Below are 7,878 nucleotides of genomic sequence, written 5' to 3' on the forward strand. Positions count from 1 at the left end.
ACGTCAAAACGCTACAGAATTGTAACGAAATACAGAAAGGCCAACAAAGGATCGACGTTTGGTGCAGTAAGTGGCAGTTAACCCTGAATACAAACAAATGTGACGTATTGCGAATACAGACACAGGGAAAACCTTTAGTGTATGATTGCAAAGTTAAAGAACAATCACTGGAGGCAGTTACTTCCGTAAAATATCTCGGAGTATGCTTACAGAGCGATACGAACTGGAACAACCACATAAAATTAATCTGCATCTACGTCATACTCTGCCAACGGCCTTGCTGCAGTGCTATCACTGGTTTCCGTCAGATCACCGAAGTTAAGCGCTGTCGGGCTGGGCTAGCATTTGGATGGGTGACCATCCGGTCTGCCGAGCGCTGTTGGCAAGCGGGGTGCACCCAGCCATGGTGAGGCAAACTGAGGAGCTACTCGATTGAGAAGTAGCCGCTCGGGTCTTGTAAACTGACATACAGCCAGGAAAGCTGAATTGCTTGGCTCTAGATTAAAAGACAAGAACTTATTGCCAGTTGGAACCAGCATATACATGTATAGAAAGAGAGAGGAGCAATTTTCCAAATTTTTTTAACAAGAAGGTGATTTAGTGCACTGCTCAGACATTCCCAGTCTGATGACTGGCCACATGCCCCTCCATATCCGCATCCAGTGACCCCTGTGGGTTGACGACGACACGACGGCCGGTCGGTACCGTTGGGCCTTCCAATGCCTGTTCGGACGGAGTTACATCACACCCCGCAAGCCACGTAACGGTAGCTACTGTACCACTGACTGATCCCCCCTTCCCCGCTCCGGTCGCGAATGGCGAAGCGTCTGTACTGGCTCTAATAACTCGAATGTTCTCATCGTGGTCATTTCGCGAGATGTGAGATGGAGGAAGTAGCATGTCGTCAGATTCTTATGGAAATCTAAAATCCAATAGGAAACCTCACTGTGATGCACAACGCCTCTCTTGCAGCGGCTGCCATTGGAGTTTGTTGAGCGTCTGTGTAACGCCCTCGCGCGGAATAAACGAACCCCCTCTCTGTGGGATCTTCTCTGTCTCTTTCGTCAGTCCTACGTGGTATGTGCCCCAGACTGATGAACGATACTCGAGAATCGGTCACACAAGCGCCTTGTAAGCCACGTATTGCGTGGGTGAGCTACATTTCCTTAACATTCTCCCTATTAATCTGTTTCGTGTCCAGTTTTCCTACTGATTGGATTATATGGTAGTTCCACATAAGGTCGCTCTGGATAGTTAGTCCTAGATATTTTATGGTACAGACTGTTTCCAGCAATATGTCATCAATAGTGTAGTTGTACAGTAGTCGATTTCTTTTCCTATGTATTCGCAGTATGTTGTATTTACTTACGATCAGGGTCAACTGACAGAGCCTGCACCATTCATCAGTCCTCTGCAGGTCCTTCAGCAAATTGATACTCTCTTCACGCGTCGCTACTTCCTTATACACAACCGCATTGTCCGTGGACAGTGTTAAAGAGCTTCCAGCTGTCACACTATCACATGAGGGTTCCAGAAGCGCTTGTTCAAAATTTAGCCTGCCACTTTGGTCACACACCCACGCACAGCAGACGGGGGAGTGAACGTTAGAAATGTCGTCTCCCACAATACGTTCACGTGGACGCACGGTGGTGCTATGTGTGAGTTACGCCCACCTCACACTTCTCGCAACTGGTTTGTAGTCGACTTGCTTACCTGGCGTCTCATAGACGTTGCCCCAGTAGGTTTCTTCTCCTTCGGTCGCGATCTGTAACGTTTCTGCCATAAACAGTGCATAATTATGTGACGAGTGGGTAGGTTTAAAAGCTAAGCATAATAAGAACAGTAACATGTTAGGATGCCAACTATAACGTTTTATTTCACCAATTGCAAAATTATTAAGACGATTTCTAGAGCCAGTCTCCCATTAATAATTAAAACTAGTTTCCTGGTGATTAATCATTAGTTCGAAAACACCGCCAAAGTCTCAAAAATGCTTCAGACGATATTAGAATCAACGTGAAATCGCACAAATATGTTTTCCGAGACAACTGCAGCAGTCTGCTCTATGTTTATGTGGACTTGCATTTGACACACCAGTTCGCGTGTTGCTACTTTCGAAACCGATCGTCGACTAGTCGAGAGATATCTTACAGTTTGCCCCATCCTTCCCATCAATAACTGAAATTTATAATTATCATTTTCTGATGAACATAGTGATATTATTATTAACAAGTGTTCAGTACCAGTAACGTTATCAGCACGGCTGGAGCTCCATATTAAAATTTAAACAGTAAATATAATTGAGAGAATCGAAGCATTTGAGATGTGGTGCTATAGACGAATGTTGAAAATTAGGTGGACTGATAAGGTAAGGAATGAGGAGGTTCTACGCAGAATCGGAGAGGAAAGGAATATGTGGATAACACTGTTAAGGAGAAGGGACAGGATGATAGAACATCTGCTAAGACATGAGGGAATGACTTCCATGGTACTAGAGGGAGCTGTAGAGGGCAAAAACTGTAGAGGAAGACAGAGATTGGAATACGTCAAGCAAATAATTGAGGACGTAGGTTGCGAGTGCTACTCTGAGATGAAGAGGTTAGCACAGGAAAGGAATTCGTGGCCGGCAGCATCAAACCAGTCAGTAGACTGATGACCAAAAAAAAATAAATAAATAAATGATGAAAGACCGCTTCTTGGCGCCCAGTGTGGTGGCTGAGTCCCACCCACTGCCCTCTGTCCCTCTGCTCCAGTAGGCTGCTACACGGCTGTCGCTCGCCCGGCCCTCCCCACGCTATGCGACCATCTGGCGCGTTGTCTGATGAGTCTGCCTGGTGATCCTACCAACTAGCTAGCCTCCCGTAGCAAAATCCTCCTATACCTTGCAATAAAACATAGCAACAAAAATGCAATACGTAAACGTTGGCATGGAAGCGACATAAACGGCACACGAAGCTTTCTACTACATAACGAGCATAGCCTGCACCATTCATCAGTCCTCTGCAGGTCCTTCAGCAAATTGATACTCTCTTCTCGCGTCGCTACTTCCTTATACACAACCGCATTGTCTACTCTATTCTACTATATTAATACACAGTTAGTTCGATGATCAAAAATTAATCAGCTCTCCTCCATTTCATTTATTCCTGCTTTGTTAAATCTTTACTTGAGGCTTGGATAATCGAATCACCGTTTTGTCCATTGAGATTTCCGACGAGGAAAACTTTCCCTGTTTAGGGAACAGTGTCAAAAAAAAAAAAAAAAAAACAAAAAAAACTTAGAAGTACTTCAACCTAACTAACCTAAGGACATCACACACATCCATGCTCGAGGCAAGATCCGAAACTGCGACTGTAGCGGTCCCGCGGTTCCAGATTGAAGCGCCTAGAACCACTCGGCCACACCACCCGGCTGTCAATTACAACTTGAAGATTATTACACCTCATCGTCTCTTGTTTAAGTCTTCCCACATCATGTGCACCTACAGATTTACTTTCCTTTATTGTCATCTTGGTTATCCTTTTATTGACACAGCTGACGCCAGTAAAGTTGTTATTAAACTTCTTGTGAATTAGAATTCCCACAACTGCATGTACTGCTAGATGTTTATCGGCACCAGAGTAGAATAGTGTGTGTAACTTCCTCTTACGGTTGAGCCTTTCCCGTTTCTTTTCATCTCAGTCAGTGTGCATACGCTTATTTTATGTTCTTCCATTTCCACAACAATTTCCTGCCCTTCATTATTGCATGACGGTATATTCTATGTATCAGCGCCTGAGTATTTTATTTTCCGATTTTTAATACTTTTCTGAGACCTGGTCGTCATGATTTTATCCATCCTGTTTTGAGGCTTGCTTTTAGGGATGGGAAAAACCGATCAGTTAAACCCGATGCCGTTATTTAAGACTTGAATAGCCAGTATTTTTCGGTATTTGTTTGGTCTCAGCTATCACAGCAGCTTTTTATTTTGTATTAATGATCGACCAAAATAAATGAAATATCAATTACCCTTAGCAGCAGTGATACAGTTTTTTCGGTTTTAAACGAACCTTGTTCTAAAAAAAGAAATAAGTTTTCATTGAAAGACTGGCACTACTAGGAAATGTTGCGCTATTGTAGAAAACCAGGAAAACGATCAGTACTATTTTATCAACAATGCCGACAGAAACGCACGGCGTAAGAACTGGTACGGCGTCGCTGAGACGGTGCTGCCCCCGTTGCCCTGTGTCGCGGCCTGAGGCACGCGGTGTGCGTGCAGTGAGCAGGACTTCAGCCACACGCGGTCTGTACGGCAGTTCCTCGCTGCCGTCCACGGACATCCGCTGTAGCGCAGAATGGCGCCGACGCTAGTCTGGAGATATTTTTACGAGGTGACGTACCAATGAAGTACAATGCTTCATTTGCTTTAAAAGATCAATAATTTGTCTGCCACTTCTATGAAATAGTAAAAGAGGAAGGAAATTATAGTAACAGTAATAAATTAAGAACTTAGCGACAGTTCATCCATGGTACACAATAAAAAGTAGAGAGTAGCTAATCTACTGCCCGTGTCTACATAACATGCCTCCATCTACTTGTAGCTCCCGAAAACAGACGAATTAGCACAAGAAAAAGAAGAACAGAGTCAACCTTAGTTTTCATCCTTCAGCATTGACTACGCATGACGCCGAAATAATGGTATGATCCCCGATTACAACTCGATTTTTGAGAAGAGTTTCAAAAAATTGTAATAAACAATAGAACACTCCTGATTTTTTTGTAGGATTCAAGCGCTTCTCACTTTTCGAGAAAAGGAGTGAACGATGGACGGATGTTTTCTTTTATTTGCCTGTTTCATTTAATGTTTTGATTCTACATATCTTCAAATTGAGACGGTCAAAAGTCCTTTCAATATTTGGTCAGTCCTCGCGTTCATTACAGGAGAAAAATAAGAATAAACATCGAAAATCAGTTATTTCAGAAATCGATCACTTTGAGCATTTTTAACAATCAGGTTAAACAGACCTGCAAAAAACAAAAAACAAATATCCGAGGACCGCTTGTTCCAGCGACAAACACCACCCCTAGTTCTCATACATGTTCTAAGCTGTTGTCGGTCACATAATTTTGAGTTCGGTTAATCTCAGAACTCTTTCTCATTCAAACTGAAAGTGGTGAACGGTACACATCAGTAACATGTATTTCAGCTTAACTTGTTTTACCATTCTCCTACGCAGACAATATTAGAGACTGTTTTTCCTCGACTGGAATGTCATCTACGTCACTTGTGTCTAAATTTTCACCTATGGCCACGGCGGCATCGTTGTTGCTTTGTGACACCTCGCAAGTGCGCATGTGTTCTAGGCACTCGATGAGCAACTGTGCATATTTTGTCTGATAACTGCCATGGTGACTAGAACGAAAATACCATGACATCAATAAACTGCACAAATGTCTTAATACTGCATTATATGCTCAAAGCAAGCATAGTAGCTGCTCCAAGGCATCTTGAGAAAGATGCACAATAAAATACAGTGCAAACCTTTCTCATTCAAGAGTTAATTGTGATTTTTAATTGGTGTGGTTGTTGCCAGAACTGCTAATGTTTTCCAGGGACCTCTTTCTCAGATTTTTAAATTCGCAAACAGCCCAATAACATTCGTGTGTAGCTGCAGAACATCATGGTGTTTTCGTTTAATACCTTGACACGTTACAAGTGTCGTGTTCCTCCGGGTGATTAACTTAAACTACGTCTATAAAGCACGCAGTTAACATAGTAGAGTGTTGAACTACCTGTTCTCCTACTGCGTACTTAAATGCTGCCGAAACACTGTGATTAAAAGTTCTTAAGCGGGACCAACTTTCGTTTGATCGTAATGCCCTTGTCTTCTTAGATATTTCTCGTAGGTTCCAAGCAATGACCAGTTTGTTTCTCTTTTGTCGAAATGGTACAGCTTTACCACAGCATGAGTGGGGACGACTAGATGTGGCAACTTGTGGGCTTCAGTTACTTGTTTGGGAAGATTAATGCGGTCGGAAATTGTTAAATGGTTTCCAACATTCATCGGAGAAAGTGCTACATCAGGCGTGAGATAAAATTCTCAGAACCATCCTTGTGATTCACCTCAAAATTAAAATAGGTATTAAAATGTAATAAGATGCCCAATTTAAAGCACATATGTAACTGTATAACGAAAAAAGTAAACTTAAGGAGACAGTATTAAGTGAAGAGAACAGGAAAGCAATTTTAAAAAAAAATGGCTGGTGTAAATGAGTATCCGTCTTGCGAATAGTGCTGTGGCGGTGCAGCACGCTAATAACTACACTACACGTGTTTACACATTGTGAGTTTCATGTAAGTGAATACATACGCTCATTGCTAAGCACTGCACATAGAGAGAAATTTTTATTTCTTTTACATGGTCCAGCAGACTCGTACGGATAATTATCTGTCCTGTAAATTCGATGCAGCCATCTCTTTCATATTTCGGCAGTCCTTCCGCCTTTGGAAAGACCTGCCACCACCCTCTGCTTTCGAACAGCAGTTTCCTGCACAACACTGCAGCATTCTTTACTACAAAACAGTTGTCATGTTTTGTCAGGCTCTTAAATTTGTATAAATGAATCTGAATGCTTCACACACCCCTATATACTAAGATACCGGCTAATCTTCATATTCACTCACTTACTCTCGGGTCCAGAATGGATGTCTTGTACCACCTGATATCAAGCTGATCAGTGGCAGCACTTAACTGTCTGTTATCCACACATGAAAGGTTGTCGCAACCTTCTTTATTCCTACCAGCTCATTCACTTCCCACACCTTTTCTCTTCCTAGAGCACCTTCGGATGTGATACATCAACCTCAAAACCCATTCTCGGCACACGATTTTACATCCACTAATAACCCATCCTCGTATCCTGCTGCGCCACTAGACCCATGTTACACCTTCCATGCACCTCCATGCCTTAACCTCCCTCTCCAGCCGGAATTTTAACCAACTTCCCCCCCCCCCCACCCCCAACAATGGAATTCGTCTGGAGATATACCCCGCTTCCAACCCTCATCACAATGCTGCACCTCACACCATCCTCCTTATTTTCTCCTTCCCCCTTCACCCACACTGCTGACTTCTAGTCGCTACATGCGGTTCTGCAGGGCCACATAGTCCTACTGATAAGCGCACCCTCTTCATGACAGTTATTTCATGGGTCACCTGGCTTCACCGTTACACTGTGGCATGATTCACCTTCATCAGTGCTTGTTATCCATGACAGTACGCCAACATGTAGCAGCACTCACAAACTAGGGATGATCGTCAACCACCTATCTTAGACATACATAGATGTTTAGTAGGAAAACATCAATGCCTTTACATCGCTGTTAAGTCCTATAAAACATCGACACATTGATGGTATGAGAATACAGTAGTATTGGAACATCGATACCTCCACACTCAATTTGTCGGCCTAATGAAACATGGGTACACTCTGGGAAGCGAAGCCACATTACTTTTTGTAACTTCTTTAGATTGTTTGGATTGGCAGAGACTAAATATTAACTTTTTTTCAGTAAATTAAATTATTTAAAGCAGTTTTTTAATTTATTTCCTTTCTCAGATGGTAAATAATTACAGCTAATAATTTATTTTTAATTTACAACCATTTGAAGACGAAAATGACACACGATAAATAAACCCATAGCAACCGAGACACCAACATGAAAATCAAAAATTTAATAAACTTATGCACAAGCCTAATAACTAAATCCCATAGAGTGGAATAATTAGCAAATACGTTATTGAAGACCAGCGAACATTGGAATTCTGAAATCAGTATAATTCTCCCAGTTGTCAATGTCACTGGCGTCAACATCGCAAAAGCAGTAGATATTGTTTT

At 42.4% G+C, this 7,878-nt stretch overlaps 1 pseudogene; it reads left to right on the forward strand.

Annotated features, from left to right (window-relative positions):
* The first annotated feature begins 267 nt into the window (after positions 1-267).
* On the forward strand, positions 268-385 carry LOC126427525 (5S ribosomal RNA; annotated as a pseudogene).
* Positions 386-7,878: the final 7,493 nt, after the last annotated feature.

This window comes from Schistocerca serialis, chromosome 11 (assembly GCF_023864345.2).
Source record: "Schistocerca serialis cubense isolate TAMUIC-IGC-003099 chromosome 11, iqSchSeri2.2, whole genome shotgun sequence".
In the NCBI taxonomy this organism is placed as follows: domain Eukaryota; kingdom Metazoa; phylum Arthropoda; class Insecta; order Orthoptera; family Acrididae; genus Schistocerca; species Schistocerca serialis.